This window comes from Solanum pennellii, chromosome 11 (assembly GCF_001406875.1).
Source record: "Solanum pennellii chromosome 11, SPENNV200".
NCBI lineage: Eukaryota > Viridiplantae > Streptophyta > Magnoliopsida > Solanales > Solanaceae > Solanum > Solanum pennellii.
This window is the reverse complement of record NC_028647.1, coordinates 24,804,487-24,824,359: the sequence shown is the minus strand read 5'-3', so window position 1 is coordinate 24,824,359 and position 19,873 is coordinate 24,804,487.

Below are 19,873 nucleotides of genomic sequence, written 5' to 3'. Positions count from 1 at the left end.
GAAGAATTTTGTGTACCTCTTTATATTTAGAGTGAATTGGTTGTGGTTGTTTATCTCTATGTTTGTTATCTCATATTTATAGTGTATTTTTCATCTCCTTTGTAGACGTAGGTTGATTGACCGAACCACGTTAAATCTTTCTGTCTTTTGGTGTGTTTCTCGTTTGTCTTCTTACTCATGGTCTTTCGATGTTTGCTTTGCTAGATTCCGCATTAAACCTTCTTATTTCTGTCCTTACAAGTGGTATTAGAGTTAGGGGAATCAGTTTGTTGATGGAACAAAGTTAAAAATTGGGTATTCAACTTGGCGGGTGTAGTTCTAGTCGCAACCTTTTTGATAATAATGAAGATTTTTGTTGGAGAAATTGTTTCTGAGAGATTCTGTGTGTCGAGACATAGATTTGAAGGAAGATATCATGGAGAATAGATTCAAGATCCTAAAAATTATGTGAACAAGGTGGACAAATTTATTTTGTCAGAAATTTAGGCCAAGGGGGATATTTGTTGGGTTTATTTGTCCGGATTTCTTACCATGAATAAGTTTTTCTTTTAGAAATAAATTTTAATATTTTGAGTACTCTTTTTCTTGTAGGAAAGGTTTTGAGACTCTATAAATATAGCTTTGTTCCTTCTAACTTAATTAGCATTCACAATGTAGTCCTAGGGCTTTGAGAGTTGCAGTTATGGAGGAGAATTTTATGTACCTTGTTGTATTCCAAGTGAATTGGTTGAAGTTTTTATTTTCTATATTTTGTACTCCCGTATTTGATATGGATTGTTCATATCTTTTATTGACGTTGGTCGTTTCATCGAACCACATTAAATTTGTCTCTTTTGGTGTATTTCTCATTTGTCTTTTTACTCATGGTCTTTCGAGGTTTGCTTTGCTAACTTCTACGATATACCTGCTTATTTACGGTCCTAACAACTGTGAGGGGCTGCAAATAATGTGGTGATGTATGTGTTCAAGTAGCTTTGAAGTAATTTGAATAATTTCACCATGTCATTTCTCTACCTAGCTATAAAAAGTTACATTATTGATCTTGAAATGATAGTTTTGAAATTTTGACCCCATTTGCCCAACGGACAAACTTTAAGATAAACTTGTTGAAATTATTCCAGAAAGTTCAATTTATGTTATACTAAATAAATTGACTTAACTACATGGTTTTATTTTTCACAGTAAATGGTTGCATCCATTCATTGACATCTAAACTTTGCCTCAGTCATCTAAAAGTCTAAGAAAAAACGTTAAAAAAATAGAACTATAAAGAGGGTTAATTTTGTCCCTAAGACATGATTTATGCTACATAAAACAAATAGATTTTTTTCAAGTTTTATTCAAAATGAGAAACAATATTTTTCATATCTTTATCTATTCAAAATAATAATTCATAAAAAGTATCAGAAAATGAATTGATATATACTAAACATGATTGGCTCAATTTGTTAACAATTCCCAAGCATTCACGAATTTCAACATCAATCAAAATAGAAAATCAAAGCAACAAATCATATCAAAAGAGAGAGAAACAAAGATAAATAGCCTTAAATTATATTTATTTATAAAGGACTATCCATACAAAAGGGAACTGATCTAGCTGAAGCAGTTCCATTAGCATCTTCTTCTAGAATGTTAGTAGTAAACGAAGGAGACGCATCAAAAATGTATAGTTTGTCTATAATCATAGTAGGATCCATTGTTTTCCTTCCGTATTGAGATAAAGCATCAGCGACTCCATTAGCCTCCCTTGGAGTATGGTGAAGTGTTGAACCTTCCAATTTCTGGAGCAATGAACTGCAATCAACATGTATGTTTGAGTACAAAGCATTATTAGTGTATAGGGAATTTAAAAGTACCTGTGAGTCGGTTTCCACAACACTTTCTTCATAGTTTTTGTTTTTGCTAGTGTCAAGCCATGTAATAGGGACAATAGTACCGCATGGTAAGCACTATCCACTTTAGTTTTACATGCAAAACCCGTAATCCACTGTCGTGAGTCCTTATCACACCTCCAGTGCCACGTTTGAATGTTTCAGGTTGAAAGGATCCATCAATGTTTAGTTTGAAGTGGCCATCAGGTGGTTTCTGCCATGTGATAGGAATCCTGGTTTTTTTTTTGGGGTGGTTTTCCCCAGAAGTGTAAGAGATATGCTGAAGCTCAAGGGCTTGGAAGAGGATAGTGTGCGTAATTCCATTGACATGATTAGAGGGTTGGTGTTTAAACAACTTGTTATTTTTAATTTCGAAATATTCCAAAGAGTAATTGGTGTAAGTACGGAAATATGAACCAAGTGATTGTTCCAGGTTGTGGTCAGTGCTGTGGAGTGACACAATCTGTAGATGTTGTTATAAATATCATTGTTGTCTAAAGTTATACCAAAATTTTCCCAGATTTTACAAGAGACCGGGCAGTGGGAAAAATGTGGGGTGCAGTTTCTTCTAAATTTGAACAACAAATACAATTTTTATTATCATTAATATTTTTATACAATAGAACGGAGGAGGTAGGGAGTAAACTGAGAATGAGGATCCACATAAAGACTTATTCTTTTATGTGTTTTAAGTTTTCAAATCTAGGTCAAGTTGATAGGAGTTTGAATGTAGTTTTCTTTATTAACGTCTAGGTAAAGGTTGTAGGCACTACTTGCACTGAATTTACCACCACTACTAATATTCCAAAGGTGATTATCCTTTTTGGGCATAAATAGTTGAGTATAACTATTGTGGATGGAGGTTCTTATATGGGCAGGGACCTCGAAAGAGATTCTGGAGAAATCCCAATCATTGTTTCTCTTTACATCCATACCTACAAGATCCATATTTGATTTATTAAGGGGTCCATGGATAGTTTCTCGCTGAGTGTGAGTCCCTTCGATCCATCTTTCGTTCAAATGATTTATTTTGGTTCCATCTCCTATGTTCCAAGAGATAGCTTTATGGAATAGATGGTAAGATTTAGTATGGCTTTTCCATATATATGAGTCGTAGGAGTGAAATTTGTTCGTAAAGTCTTTGTTTCTCCTATTGATATAATTTTTTGAAAGCAATTTAACCCATACACTGTCTTTGTTATTAGAAATCTCCAATGCAAGTCGGCTAAAAGGGAGAAATTAATACCACTCGTGTTTTTAAATCCTAGACCACCATGATTCTTCGTGGTGGTGCACGTGTTACAATTTACAAAGTTGCATAAGTTGGGATGGAGGCTAGGACTACTTCAGTGAGGGTAGTTCTTCTTTTTAGGAAAAGGAATGGTATTTTCCACACACTATGTTTTTTATTCAGATGGTCTATAATGTATGTTGGGTTTTAAATTGTATGAATGAAAAATGAAGAGTTGTGACTTTTATGAAGAGTTGCATCTTTTATAAAATGTTGCTACTTTTATGAAAGATTGTGATCTTTTCGAAATATTGTGAATCTTCCAAAGGTTTGTAACTTTTCTGGTAAGGCACAATAAGAACTTTTTCACACTACCCTTTGTTTTCTATAAATTGAGGGATATCCTCTCATTTTAAACAGATACAATTTCTGGACTTCTACTACTACTACTACTAAATCTAGTATTTTAAGTGTATTTTACTGTCGTTAAGTGGCTCGCTGACACCAGCGTTTTGGATATCAATACACTGGTGATTGATATCATTCTATCTAGGGAGGGCATATCCCAAATCAAACCTTGGATAATAGAGGGAAATAATTTCTTTAAGGGGACATTGTACATTCAATGGACTTGATCTTTTTTCTCTTTTTCCAGATTCTGGTATGTGTTGCAAATTTTAGATTTGTGCATTAATTTTTGTTCTTCTGCTCTTCACTGGTTCATTAAACTTGGGTAACTTCGTGTTTCGGTAAAGTTTGTTGAAATCAGTAAGATTCTTTAAAAACAGATTGACAACAATTCTTCGTTAAGAAAAATATTTCCTATATTTTTAAATTGTTTTGGATTCTAGTTTCTCCACTAGTTTTAATTTTCTAATTATGAAAATACTCTTAAACTTTGTTGTGTCTTAACAAGTTCTTCAAAGATTTGTTCTAAGTATCTTAGGAATATAAGATGAACAACAATCTTAAGGAAATTATTATACTCTTGGTATTTCTTGTAATCTATTGATTGAGAGAAACGGATCATGAAAGTAGAAGATTAATGCATTACTTCTCGAGAATTCATTTTTTTTTTAACAAGGTTGAAGTGAGAATGTACAGAAAATAATTGGTGGTATTCCTTTTAAAGATTACAACATGTAACCTTCTTATTATTTATCTAAGGATCAAAATAGATTTTAAGAGTTAACATTTTTTATTTTTTATCTTGTGTATCTTTGGAAAAAGATCTGCAAACAATATGTTCTGGAATGAATTTTTTTTGGCAAATAGTGTTGCCTTTAAAATTCTCTAGTTTGCAAAATGATAGATGCACATTTTTGTTTGATAAAATTGTATATAAAAATGTTATAGTTGGAAGACTATTTGAAAAGAAAAACATTTCTATGTGATAAAGAAATATGTTCAATTCTGTTTGGAGACTAAAAAAAACTTTTGTTGTTTTGTGCTCCATGTGAGATTTGATTGTGTCTGATTTTTGTAGACTAACAACTTTTGTAGTTTTCTACTCTGGATAAATCAGACTATGCAATTGACTTGAAAAATATGAAAACTTCACATAATAAGTCAATGTTGTACTTTTGACTTTCGATAAACTTCACTTTTATATAGAAACATATTGTATTAAAAAAATTGTATTGTTGTTAGTGTTCTAAATACAGTGGTATGTTTATTTGTGATAGAGAGAAAAATACCAGTGACTTAGAGTTTGTGATTTTGTACCTCTGTGGGATGAACTTTTACACTATGTAAAGATTGTCAAAGAAAACTGAAACAATATAATTCTTTTTTAGTTTAATATTTCCAAATGAGGTTTTATAATGCCAATGACATTTTGATAGTCTGGAAAAATATGTGGAAAAACTATTTTCAAATACTTGAAAAATAATTTTGAGATCACATTTAAAATGTGGGGGTTCTTTGCTTATGATAAAGATAAAATTAGACTTGGTGTCTAATTTAATTTGGAGCAAAATATATGATATTCAATGATACTTTTATATTATGTTAGACCCACAAAATTCTTGGAGTATATTCGGTATTGTGGTTGTTGAGTTTCTCTATTACGATTATATAGTGTGACTAGTATGAAACTACCAAATTATATATATACTTGTTCAAAATAATTGTGTTCTTTTATGAAAAGTGTCACTTAAAACGTTGTGATTTTTCATGAAAAGATATGTGTATTATAATAAAAGTATTTGCATAGACATGAATATTGATTAATAATAAATATTTGGACTATATTTCCTTCATTAAACCCGATGAAACTTTGTTCATGGATAGTTCTATAACAATCAAACTGAAAGTTATGGAAAGGTCCTTCTGAAAGGACATTTAACAAGGTGATGACTCTAAACAATGTTTGTATCACACAACATTATAAGAAATAAGAACAAAATATTAGTGAGAAAAATGCTACCTCGTGAAGAGCTTTTCAAACTCAATATTTTTATTTGTTCTTACTTGCTTGAGTCAAAGTTTGTGACATGAACACTTGGGGCAGGTCAATTACAAAACCTTGTAAGGAAAACTGATCAACTTAGAAGTTTTGTCTAACTTTGAGTGCAATAAATGAAAATGTCATGTTTTTGTGGAATCTAAGTGTGTTGAACATTCTTATAAATTTGTTGAAAGGATTCTAATCCCTTATGATTTACACTGACATTTGCGATATGAAGTCAACACCATCTCGTCGTGGAAAAAGTATTTCATAACTGTCATTGACAATTGCATTAAAAATGATTATGTCTATTTGTTGAATGGTAAGGATGAAACAATAGAAATGTCTAGACAATATATTATCGAAATTGAAAATCAATTGGAAAAAAGATAAGAAGTGATAAGAATGGAGATTATAAATCTCCTTGTGCATAAATGTGTTTGGAATATGGAATTATCCATCAAACGACTGCCCTTTTCACCTCAATCTAATGAAAAACTGAACGTTGAAAGAAATGGTGGATGCATTACATATAAGTTCGAGTTTACCATAAAACTTGCGTGGAGGAACTATGCTTGCTGCGATGGGAACAACAATTTTTTTTGTCTTTTCAGAAAGAAAGAAATTTTGTTTGTTCAGGACACAATTTATTCCATATGAGAAATAAAAAGGAAGGACATCCAAAATTGAAATATTTGAAAGTGTGAAGGTTTCAACAAAAATCCAAGTACCAATTCCTAAAAGGATTAAAATAGGACCTAAGATTGTGGTCTGTAAAAATTAGACTTGAGTAGTTTAGTGAAAGGTCTAAACGACCTTGGAAAGCATAAAAGGAGAATGTACTTAATAAAGAGAGTCAGAGGCCTAATAAATGTCAAAGGACATCTACTTCCTTCAAATATGATTTCCTGACATTTCTTTTGTCTTCTGTAGAATCATCCTTTTTGACATATGGTGTCAATAGTGAGATTGGTTCAATTTTGAGCAATCCTATTGGAAGTTAGTTGATCTTCCTCTAAGAAATAAACCCTTAGGATCAAAGTGAATCCTCAAAAGGAAAATGAAAGTCAATGAAAATGTTGACAAATATAAAGCAAGACAAACACAAGTCTTGATCTTTTCAACACATAATCGCCAGTAACAAGAATTACATCATTTGTATGTTAATTGTGTTACTGTGGTATTGACCTCCAAATTCACCTAATGAATGTAAAAACAACTCTCTTAATGGAGAATTAGAGAAAAAAAATTTCATGGAATTGCCCAAGAGTTTTATGGTTCCTGGTAAATAAAAAAAAGTGTGTGAACTTGTTAAGTCACATTATGAACTAAAACAAGCACTCAAACAATGACATAAGAAATTTGACCAAACCATGTGGGAAATGAATTTAAGAATAATGGATGTGATAAATGTGTTCACATTAAAATCACAAGGTCATTGTTTGTTTGTATATTAGTGATATGTTGATCATCAATAGAGACGTTAATAACATAAATGCTACTAAACATATGCTAAAAATGAAGTTTGGAATGAAATATCTTGGAGTTGCTGATGCAATCTTACGTATAAGAATCTTTAGAACTCCATAATGTTTAGCATTTTCACGGTCTCATTGCATTGAAAAGGTACTTGACTAGTTCAAACATTTGAATTTCAATATTATCAAGTCTCCAATAAATATGTGGTTTGCATTTCTAAAGAGTGAAGGCGAAAGGAACTGAAAATGGATTTTGCTAGAGTATTGGGAAGTGTGATGTACATCGCAAAGTGTGCGCGATCACATATATCATATGCTATTAACAAACTGAGTAGGTTCATGAGTCATCCCAATCGAACTCATTAGTTGGCAATAAATAGGGTTTTAGAGTGTTTTAAAAATACTTAAAATTATGTCTTGCATTATAACAATATCCTGCACTATTGAAAGGATATAGTGATGCAAATTGGATCACCGAATAAATGAAGTAAAATCCACGAGTGGATATGTATTTACTCTTAGTAGAGGAGCAGTATCTTGGAAATATTTCAAAAGAGACATGCATCGCTAGCTCTACAATGATCCTTGAGCTAGGTGCTCTAGATACCATCTATGCGTATTAATACAAGAATGTCCCAATCAATTCATCGAGTGACATAAAACAGCATATCCGAAATTGGGATCTCTCTCGCAATGTAAGGTCGGTGAATAAGTTGACAGACTCTTGAATTTCTTGATAGATATTCTGTTTTGGCCCAAACCATTGGCATTAGTATGCATACACTTTGGTAGTCAGGATACAACAGGTAGGGCATGGAGTATGATGTATAACGGAAAGTCTCGTCATATATGACACAGACATAATACCGTTAGAAAACTACTTTCTAGTGGAATTATCAGAAATGACTATGTAAAGTCAATGGATAAAGTGTTGGATCCAGTTACAAAAAGGTCTAACTAGAGAGAAATTTTAAAGATCATTTAAGATAATGAGTTTATGGCTTAGGACAAGTCATCATGGCGGTAAATCTATCTAGAAGACTGGAGATACCAAGAGCTAGATTCAAGGAGAAAAACAAAGTTGTAACTGACGGTTCAATATTCACAACCAACTCAATCCATTCTCATGATGAAGACAATGCTCAAGAACAAGGATACAATATTAAGGCTTGTTAATGAGTTAATAAAGCTTAACGGTTTTAGTGATTTGCTAAGATTGGCAGAGTTGACCAAATAGTGTATCTATGTAATAACACAGTTAGAAATCACCTATGTGAGTGTGAAGTATAAGCCACTTAAAAGAGGATGATATTCAAAATCTCATCGCTCTATACACTCATGAAACCCGGGCGTATTCATGGCTAAAACAAACACAATCGTAAGAACCATAAATGGTAAAAGGTTGTTTGTGTGACATATGGTTGTCTAGGTATACACTAAAGCTCGACGGTTAAAATATATTGCATCTACGATTGATCGAGTATATCCGACATATGTTCACTATAGAAAGTCCAAGGGAAACCTACTTATCTAGATGCAATTAATTGTTTCTCATAAAGAACACATACTTGTCAGTTTCTTTGTCTTTGAGTCATTCCCCATTCATACGGGGGATTGGTGGGTTTCAAAAGGTGTGAATGAAAAATGAAGAGTTGCGACTTTTATGAAAAGGTTTGACTTTTATGAAAAGTTACAACTTTTATAAAAAGTTGGTGACTTTTATGAAAGGTTGTGATATTTCCGAAAGATTGTGACTTTTCCAAAGGTTTGTGACCTTTTTGGTAAGGCTCAATAAAAACCTTTCTCACTACCCTTTATTTTCTTTAAATTGAGGATTTCCTCTCATTTTAAAAAGATACAATTTCTTGACTTCTTCTACTACTACTATTACTAAATCTAGTATTCTAAGTGTACTTTACTGCCGTTGAGTGGTTCGCTGAACCAGCGTTTTGAATATCAATACACTGGTGATTGAGATCATTCTATCCTAGGAGGACATATCCCAAATCAACCTCGGATACTAGAGGGGAATAATTTTTTTAAGGGGAAATTTTGCATTCAGTTGACTTGATCTTCTTTCTCTTTTTCCAGATTCTGGTATGTGTTACAAATTTTAGATTTGTGAATGAATTTTTGTTCTTTTGTTCTTCACTGGTTCATTAAACTTTGGTAACTTTTTAATTCTGCAAAGTTTGTTGGAATTTTCTTTACTAGTTTTAATTTTCTAGTTGTGAAAATACTCGTAAATTTTGTTGTGTCTTACCAAGTTCTTCAAAGATTTGTTCTAAATATCTTAGGAATACAAGATGAACAACAATGTATTGGTAGTCTTGGCTTTTCGGATGGTGGTTTGTATTGGGTAAGCCTAGGTATTTACCTAGTTTTTCTATTTGGAAGATATTCATCATAGTAGATAATTCATTCCTCACATCAGGACTAACATTAGACGAAAAAAGGGTGGAGAATTTGTTGATACTGATTTTTTGCCCTGACTGGTTTGAAAGAGCATTGAAGATGTGGATAATCGAGGATGCATTTACGGAGTCATCTTTGTCGAGAAGGATGATGTCATCCGCAAAAAGGAGGTTAGATATAGGAACTCGTATTATACCTATCCTAACCAGTTGCCGATGGCTTTCTTGGATGGAGAAGTCTATGAGTCTCGAATGAGTCCCCGTACAAATGATAAAAATGTACGGTGAGAGGGAGCGTCTTTGCCTTAATCCTCTTGTAGGTATGAAATATCTAGTCGGAGTTCCATTTATGGAGGAAGATGATATATAAGATATGATAAGGTTGATAATATTGTTTGCGAAGTTTAAGATCGTTAGAGATTGCCGAATGAAGGACCATTCTAATCCGTCAAAGGCCTTTTCTAGATCAATTTTCAGAAGCATTTTCCCAAATTTTCCTTTAGTTCATTGGAAAGAGTGAATAGCTTCCTGAACAATAATAAAGTTGTCTAGTGTTTTACGCCTGGAATGAATCTACATTATTCCAGACTGATGATATCATTTAGGAAGGCCTAATTCTATTAAAATGATTTTAGCGATGGTCTTGTAGATTGTATTGCAAAGGCTAATAGGCCTATAGTTGGTAATTTATTCGGGATTTTTAATTTTCGGGATAAGGCAAATGTAGGTCTTGTTTAATTTAGGGGGAACAGAGTTAGTGCTAAAAGCAGTCATACAAGTGGAAATTATTGTTTCTTCCGTTTCATTCTAGAATTTTTGGAAGAATAGAGGGTGGAGGCCATCCGGTCCAAGGATTAAAGGGGTATAAAGGAGAAGATAGCTTATTTAACTTCCTCTCTAGTTAAAGGTCTTCCAAGTATAGCCTTGTTTTCTTGGAATATGGCATTTACACAATTTGTGGGAAGGGGTAGAGAGCTTTGGGTTAACTCAGTTGTATAAATATTTTGGAAGTGTTGGAGGATAATCTTGTTAATGAAATTTGAATCAAATGTCCAGTTTCCTACTGAATCATTTAGCCCTGCGATCTTGTTCCTACGTCTCTTATTAGTGGTAGAGACATGAAAGAATTTAGTATTTGCATCCCCATCATTTATCCATTGAATCCTTCATTTTTGTTTCCAGAAGTCTCCCTCCTGTTTAAGGATTTAGTTAAAGTCGATCATGAGGTTATTTTCTAATTCATAATGGAAGTGCTTTTTATGTGTGGGGTTCATTTGCTGCAAATCGTTAATGCATTTAAGGAATTTATTTTTATGCTTCTAGATGTTGCCAAAAGTTTCATTATTCCATATTTTAACAGCCTCAGTAAATGCTACCAGATTATTTTCATAATCCATGTCTTTATTCATGTAACCTATAATAATATTTGGAAAGTCAGGGTGGCGAAGCCACATGGTTTCAAATCTTAAAATTTTGTTAGTCTTGGGGTGGTTTTTAGTGAACTTAAACAGAATGGGGCAGTGGTCGGAGGGGCGGGAGGAAGGTGGAAAATACTTGAGTCAGGATAGAGGCTCAACCATTCTTGGTTGCTAAGAAATCTATCGAGTTTTTCCATAATGAGAGTATTGTTATTTTTATGAGTTTATTAGCCAAGTGAATTTTAATCTAATCGTTTAGGCTGCTTAAGAATTTGGAACATTTAGTCTTATTGATCGATCTTCCTCCTAATATTTGTGAAGCGCTACTTATCTCGTTGAAATCTTCACATACCAACCAAGGTCCATTAATAGTGGTTGCTATATTTCTTAAGCTATCCCATAACATATCTCTATAACTATGCTTATTTTTTTGCTTAAATAATAGAAAAGAATATTTTGGGGGTTCTAGAGCGTAACTCAATAGTTGTGTATTTCCTGTTCGGTTAAGACAATTTGGCTCAATTGTGATCTCTTGAACTTCTCTAAAAACAGAGCAATGCCTCCTGAGTATCCTGTTGTTTGGACTTGTATGACGTCCGTGAAGCTCAATGCTTGGAGTATGGTATCGTGGTCAGTGTCGTCTTAACCCCTAGGTCACTAAAGCTATCTCTTGGGGCCCCATATATTTTAGGGTCCCCATTTGTAAAAGCAATTGCTTATATATGTTATTTTTTTAAATTACATGTACTATGAGTGTTATGATCTCTACTAAGGAAATTGCATATGAGATTAGCAAAATCACAAAGTCCCTTCAAGAATCTTTTAGAGTTGATTGCGCTATATATATAGAGTAGATCAAACTATTTTTTTCACTTCAAAATAGATTTGAACCAATTGAAGCATATGGAAAAGTTTTTGATTTCTTATTTAGTGGTAAAATATTGAGATCACTAGATGATGAGAACTTAAAAAATATTGTCTTAATCTTAAAGTTGTAGCTGGAAATGTTTAGGGATGTCTTCGATATTTCCTTTGGGACTTTGGTTACGAAATTCCGTTCTAGATTTTGATGCATATATATTGTCAAAGGAGTTACTCAGATACAGAGTCTGAATATGTTTTCCTCGAATGTTTTTTTGTCATGTTTGTTTATTTTTAGTGTGTGTAAGGTTATAAGTCATTTGAAAGTGAAATTGTTGTTTGGGATTTTTCCATACTCTAATTGGTTTGAAGGGATAGTTTCCGCAATAGGTATAGTGGTAGTACTATGATCTAATTCTAGTTCCGTTGGTTTAGAAATAGTGGTACTGGTTGATGTGGCTGTGAGGGAATCCTGGGGTTGGGGCTGGTAGGCAAACTGATAGGTAGGATTGTGTTTGAGATTACCCCCTATTATGCTAGTAGACTTCCTTTTATAGGGGATATTTTTTTGTTAGTAATCGGAGCGGTAACAAAGGCTTCTACGTTTGGGTTATTTCCATCCTTTAAGTTGAATTTAGAGACCAGAGTTCTGACGTGGCCTATATCTTCATCATGGGTTCATGTGTAATTATTTTTTCTGTGAGCCGTGTACCAATTTTTCTCCAGGATTATCGTTTCAAGAGTTGGGGAAATTTTGGCCTGCCTCATCATTCACATTTGACAGGATAGTGTTTTTGGGATTTTGTGGATCATAAGTTTGGTGAGAGGAATAATCAGTGGTTTGTCTTTTGGTATTAACATTGGTTTGACTATTGTTGTTTACATTTAATATGGATACACTTTTGGAATTTACGGGTTCACTTTCATTTGTCGTCTCACTTTTTTGGTTTGATGTAGGGTGGTTTTTAGAATGAACCATGGTTGAATTGTTGTTGAAGATTTTTCTTGAAAAAGAAGACAAAACAATATATTTTGCTGAAGTAATTCTTTTTATGTTGTTCATTTTGTATTCCGAAGATACTTAGAACAAAACTTTGAATAACTTAATAATACATAACAAAGTTTAAGAACATATTCACAACTAGAAAACTAAAAGTAGTAGAGAAACAAGATCAGAAACAGATTAGAAAAAATAGACAAAATATTTTCTTAAAGAACAATTATTGTCAATTTGTGTTTAAAGAATCTTACTGATTTCAACGAACTTTGCAGAAACACAAATTTACCAAATTTTTAATGAACCAGTGAAGAACAGAAGAATAGAAATTAATTCACAAATTAAAAATCTGTACTACATACCAAGCCCGCTGAATGCACAGTGTCGCTTAAGAAAACTATTCCCCTCTAGTATCCGAGGTTTGATTTAGAATATGTCCTCCCAGGATAGAATGATCTCAATCACCAGTGTATTGATACCCAAAATGCTGGTGTAGCGAGCCACTCAACGGCAGTAAAGTACACTTAGAATACTAGATTTAGAAGTAGTAGAAGAAGTCCAGAAAATTCTATTTTTAAAATGAGAGGAAAACAAAGGATAGTACGAAAAGGTTCTTATTGTGTTTTACCGGAAAGGTCACAATCTTTTGGAAAGGTCCTCACCTTTCATAAAAGTCACAACTTTCCATAAAAGTCGCAACTTTTCATAAAAGTCGCAATTTTTCATAAGTGTCGCAACCTTTCATAAAAGTCACAACTTTTCATAAAAGTCGCAACTCTTTATTTTCCATTCACACCTTTTAAAACCCAACAATACCCCACTTGAATGGGGAATGAATCCAAGACAAAGAAACACACAAATATGTGTACTTTACAAACAAGAATTAATTGCATCTGGATGAGTAGGTTTCTCCTTGGACTTCCCATAGTGAACATATGTTGGATATATTCGGTCAATCGGTAGATGCGATATCTTTAAACCATCAAGCTTTGGTGTATACCTGGACAATCATATGTCACACAATTAACCCTTTACCATTTATGGTTCTCACGGTTGTGTTTATTTCAGCCATGAACACCTCCTGATTTCATGAGTGTATAGAGAGATGGGCTTTTGACAATCATTTTCTTCGAAGCGGCTTAGACTTCACACTCATATAGGTGATTTCTAATCGTGTTATTGCGTAGATATACTATTTGGTCAACTCTGCAAAACTTAGCAAATCATTAAAATCATTAAGCTTTATTAACTCATTAAAAAGCCTTAATATTGTATCTGTTGGGAAAGACAAGGCACTAACAAAAATGCCTGACAGGATAACAGCGGAAGAATACCCAAGTCTATACTTTCCCTTTTCGCTTTGAACCAAGAGAAGACAAACAACCACAAGCAATATGATAGTAAGGCAGCAAGTAATTCACCAAACAAATATAACAAGGCAATAATAAACAAATCACACAAGACACCAAGATTTACGTGGAAAACCCTTCGATGTGAAGAGTAAAAAACCACGGGACCAAAAGCTCCACTATAATCACCAAGAGTTACAATATTGTTCTCCAAAATTGGCCACAAAACAAGTGCCAAACAACGAGCAACAACAAAATAAGATTGCACCAAATCTAGAGAATTAAAGGAGCAAAATCACCAATTTCGCAGCTACTGTTCACGACAGCAAAACTGAAGCTGCAGGCCACCAAATCCAACTCTGTCAGTTCCTAATCAAAGATTGAGATGAATATAATATGCTGTCCAAAAATCAGCTCAATCGGACAAGAAACGAAGCGGGAATCGCAATTTGAAGTTGGCTGTTAGGGCTGAATTTTTGACTGCGAAAATCTGCTCTCTTTCTCTCTTTTTGGCTGCTGAAAAACTCTCTGTGTGTCTGAAAATAAGACCTAAATAGGCTTATATTTGCCTCATAAGAATGGGCCTATGGGCAAAAATGGGTTGGTCCAAATTGGGCTTTTATTTATCCACATAGGAAGGGAAAAAGGCCCATAACCCAACAATTCTCCCCCTCACGACTATGTGGAGGAGACCGCCATCCCGGCGACCATGCAACAATCTTCAAACTTCCCTCTTGGCAAAGCTTTAGTCATCATATCGGAACCATTGTCATTTGTATGAATCTTTTCAAGCTCAAGCAACTTAGAATCCAACACATCTCGAATCCAATGGTATCTCACATCAATGTGTTTAGACCGACCATGGAACGTAGAATTCTTGCCAAGATGTATAGCACTTTGACTGTCACAATAAAGCACATACCTCTCTTGAGCACAACCAAGTTCCCCCAAGAATCTCTTCATCCAAAGCAATTCTTTACAAGCTTCAACGACAGCAATAAGCTCAGCTTCTGTAGTAGATAGAGCAACACATTTTTGCAACCTAGATTGCCAAGACACAGCTCCCCCTGCAAAAGTAACCAAGTACCCTGAAGTAGACTTGCGAGTATCAACATCACCAGCCATGTCTGAATCAGTATAACCACAAAGAATAGGCTTCCCTGTACCAAAACACAAACTCAGACTAGAAGTGCCACAGAGATATCTCATAACCCACTTCACAGCATTCCAATGTTCTCTTCCCGGATTAGAAAGAAAACGGCTAACAACTCCAACAGCGTGAGCAATATCCGGTCTTGTACAAACCATCGCATACATCAAACTACCAACAGCTGAAGCATAAGGAACTTTCTTCATATCTTCCTTCTCATCATCACTAGAAGGACACTGTTTCGTGCTCAATTTGAAGTGCATAGCTAAAGGTGTACTGACAACCTTAGCTTTGTCCATGCTGAATCTGCGAAGTACTTTCTGAATGTACTTCTCTTGTGATAATACCAATTTCTTGGCCTTTCTATCACGGACAATCTGCATGCCAAGAATCTGCCTTGCTGGTCCTAAGTCTTTCATAGCAAAAGACTTACTCAACTCTTGCTTCAACTTCTGAATCCTGCAAGTATTATGACCAACAACAAGCATGTCATCAACATAAAGCAACACAATAATAAAGTCACCATCAGAGAACTTTTGCACAAAAACACAATGGTCTGAAGAAGTCTTCTTGAAGCCCTGCTGACTCATAAAAGAACCAAACTTCCTGTACCACTGCCTGGGAGCTTGTTTCAAACCATACAAGCTCTTCTTCAATTTGCAAACATAATTCTCTTTACCCTTGACTTCAAAACCTTCCGGTTGCTCCATATAAATTTCTTCATCTAAGTCACCATGGAGGAAAGCAGTTTTAACATCCATTTGCTCAACCTCTAAATCTAGACTTGCAGCCAAGCCTAGAACCACACGAATGGATGACATCTTCACAACTGGAGAGAATATCTCATCAAAATCAACTCCCCTTTTCTGATTAAATCCCTTGACAACTAATCTAGCTTTGTACCGTGGAACTGGATTACCATCTTCATGTTTCACCCGAAAAACCCACCTGTTTTTCAAAGCTTTTCTGTCTTTAGGTAACTTAACCAAATCAAAGGTATGATTATCATGCAAGGATTTAATCTCATCTTCCATAGCATCAAACCACCTTTCTTTTTCTTCACTTTCCATGGCCTCATCAAGACTCTCAGGTTCTCCCCCGTCAGTCAAGAGTACATACTCATTGGGAGAATAACGAGATGAAGGAATTCTCTCTCTACTAGATCGTCTGAGAGAACTCTCTGGAGCATCTATAATTGGTTGTTGGACAACCACATCATCTTGCACTGGAGCATCAACAACATCATGCCGGTCATTCTGAACATGATCACCATCTTCATTATCAACTTGATTTTCATCATTATGAAGATTTTCTTCCGGTGCAATAGTCAAAGGAACTGGATCAACATCAACTAAGCTCTCACTACTCTGAAAATCAGCCTTGTCAGCTTTGTCAAAATCTTCAATTGTTTGGTCTTCAAAGAACACAACATCACGGCTTCTAACAAGTTTCTTCTCAACAGGATCATAGAAACGATAGCCAAATTCATCTTGACCATAACCAATGAAGATACACTGCCTAGTTTTAACATCCAACTTTGACCTTTCATCCTTAGGAACATGTACAAAGGCTTTACACCCAAAGACTCTAAGATGATCATAAGAAACATTCTTACCAGTCCAAACTCTGTCAGGGACATCACCATCTAAAGCAACAGCAGGAGATAAATTGATAACATAAGCAGCAGTATTAAGTGCTTCTGCCCAAAAGGAATCTGACAGCTTAGCATCTGAAAGCATACATCTAACCCTCTCAACTAGAGTTCTGTTCATCCTCTCTGCTAAACCATTTAACTGAGGAGTCTTTGGAGGAGTTTTCTGATGCCTAATACCCTGCTCTCTGCAATATCTATCAAAAGGACCAATATACTCACCACCATTATCTGAGCGGATGCATTTCAATGTCTTCCCTGTTTGTCTTTCAACCAAGGCCTGAAAACTCTTGAACACATCAAGTACTTGATCCTTGGACTTCAAAGGAAATACCCAGAGTTTGCGAGAATGATCATCAATAAAAGTCACAAAGTAAAGTGCACCACCATGAGATCTTACCTTAAAAGGACCACACAAATCAGAATGTACCAACTCCAGCAAATCAAGCTTTCTTGAAGGCGGATGACTCTGAAAAGAAACTCTTTTCTGTTTACCGGCTAAGCAATGAACACATTTCTTCAACTTTGCTTGTTTCACTCCAGAAAGCAAATTTTTCTTAGCCAAACTATCAATCCCCTTCTCGCTCATATGACTCAGCCTTCTATACCATAACTCTGATGAAGTATCATTCTCCACCAAATTTACTGAGTCTCTGGACATGGAGCCCTGAAATACATACAAGTTAGACAACTTGTCACCACGGGCCACAACCATCAAACCTCTAGTAAGCTTCCACTGGCCAACACCAAGTGTATTAACATAACCCTCATCATCAAGATATCCCACAGAAATCAAATTCAAGCGAACATCTGGAGCATGCTTGACATTATTGAGAACTAGTTTGGAACCATTGTTACTTTCCAAACAAACTGTCCCAATACCAATAACTTCAACTTCATGATTATTGCCCATTTTCAACGTTCCAAAATTACCTGGAGTATAAGAAGAAAATAATTCCTTCTTTGGCGTGACATGAGAAGTAGCACCAGAATCCACAAACCAGCTAGACTCATCACGAACAAGATTAATGGCATTTGCATCACAAGAAACAAGAAGATCATCATTAGCAACAACAGCAACACGATTTTCATTATCGCCTTCTCTCTTTTGTTGTCTCATATCTCTCTTGTGCTTGTAACAATATTTCATGATATGCCCATTCTTGTGGCAATAGTCACATGTAATATTCTTGTATTTAGACTTTGACTTGCTTCTACTTTTACCTCTATCATTCTGACCTCTGGACTTGTTTCTCCCCCTATCTTCAGTAACCAAAACATCGGAGTGTGAAGCTGAAGAAGATGAGGCTTGAGATCTTCTTCTCATTTCTTCATTCAAGACACCACTCTTAGTATATTCCATGGTTATAACACCACTGGGAGCAGAATTAGTCAAAGAAACTCGAAGAGTTTCCCAAGAGTCTGGCAGAGTATTAAGAAGCCAAAGTCCCTGTATCTCATCATCAAACTTTACACCCATTCCGGACAGCTGGTCAAGAACACCCTGAAAATCATTAATATGATCAGAAATAGGAGTGCCCTCTTTATACCTGATATTCATTAATTGTTTCAATAGGAACAACTTGTTGTTGCCAGTCTTCGAAGCATAAAGTGTCTCGAGCTTGTCCCACAAACTTTTGGCATGTGTCTCATTCACAATATGATTTCTAACATTATCTTCAACCCATTGTCTAATATAGCCATAAACCTGCAGATGCTCAAATTCCCATTCTTCATCATTCAAAGACTGAGGCTTATTAGAAGCAAACACAGGTAAATGCATCTTCTTGACAAATAGAAGATCTTTCATCTTGCCTTTCCAAATATGATAGTTACTACCATTTAAACACACCATTTTGCTCATATTTGCCTCCATCATTCAAAACGACAATCAACAATAACCAATGCTCTGATACCACTTTGTTGGGAAAGACAAGGCACTAACAAAGAATGCCTGACAGGATAACAGCGGAAGAATACCCAAGTCTATACTTTCCCTTTTCGATTTGAACCAAGAGAAGACAAACAACCACAAGCAATATGATAGTAAGGCAGCAAGTAATTCAACCAAACAAATATAACAAGACAATAATAAACCAATCACACAAGACACCAAGATTTACGTGGAAAACCCTTCGATGTGAAGAGTAAAAAACCACGGGACCAAAAACTCCACTATAATCACCAAGAGTTACAATATTGTTCTCCAAAATTGGCCACAAAACAAGTGCCAAACAACGAGCAACAACAAAATAAGATTGCACCAAATCTAGAGAATTAAAGGAGCAAAATCACCAATTTCGCAGCTACTGTTCACGACAGCAAAACTGAAGCTGCAGGCCACCAAATCCAACTCTGTCAGTTCCTAATCAAAGATTGAGATGAAGATAATATGCTGTCCAAAAATCAGCTCAATCGGACAAGAAACGAAGCGGGAATCGCAATTTGAAGTTGGCTATTAGATCTGAATTTTTGCCTGCGAAAAAACTGCTATGTTTCTCTTTTGGCTGCTGAAAAACTGCTATGTCTTTTTTTGAAAATAAGACCCTAAATAGGCTTATATTTGCCTCATAAGAATGGGCCTATGGGCAAAAATGGGTTGGTCCAAATTGGGCTTTTATTTATCCACATAGGAAGGGAAAAAGACCTATAACCCAACAGTATCCTTGTTCCTGAACATTGTCTTCATCATGAGAATGGATTGAGTTGGTTGACAATGTCGAACCGTCATTCACAACTTTGTTTTTCTCCTTGAATCTAGTTCTTCGGATCTCTAGTCTGCTACATAGAGTTACCGCCATGATGACTTGTCCTAAGCCATAAATTCGTTCCCTTAGATGATCTTTCAACATTTTCTCTAGTTAGGCCATTTGTATGTGGATCCGACACATTATCCTTTGACTTTACATAGTCAATTCTGATAATTCCACTAGAAAGTAGTTTTCTAACAATATCATGTCTATGTCCTATATGATGAGACTTATACATCATGATCCATTCC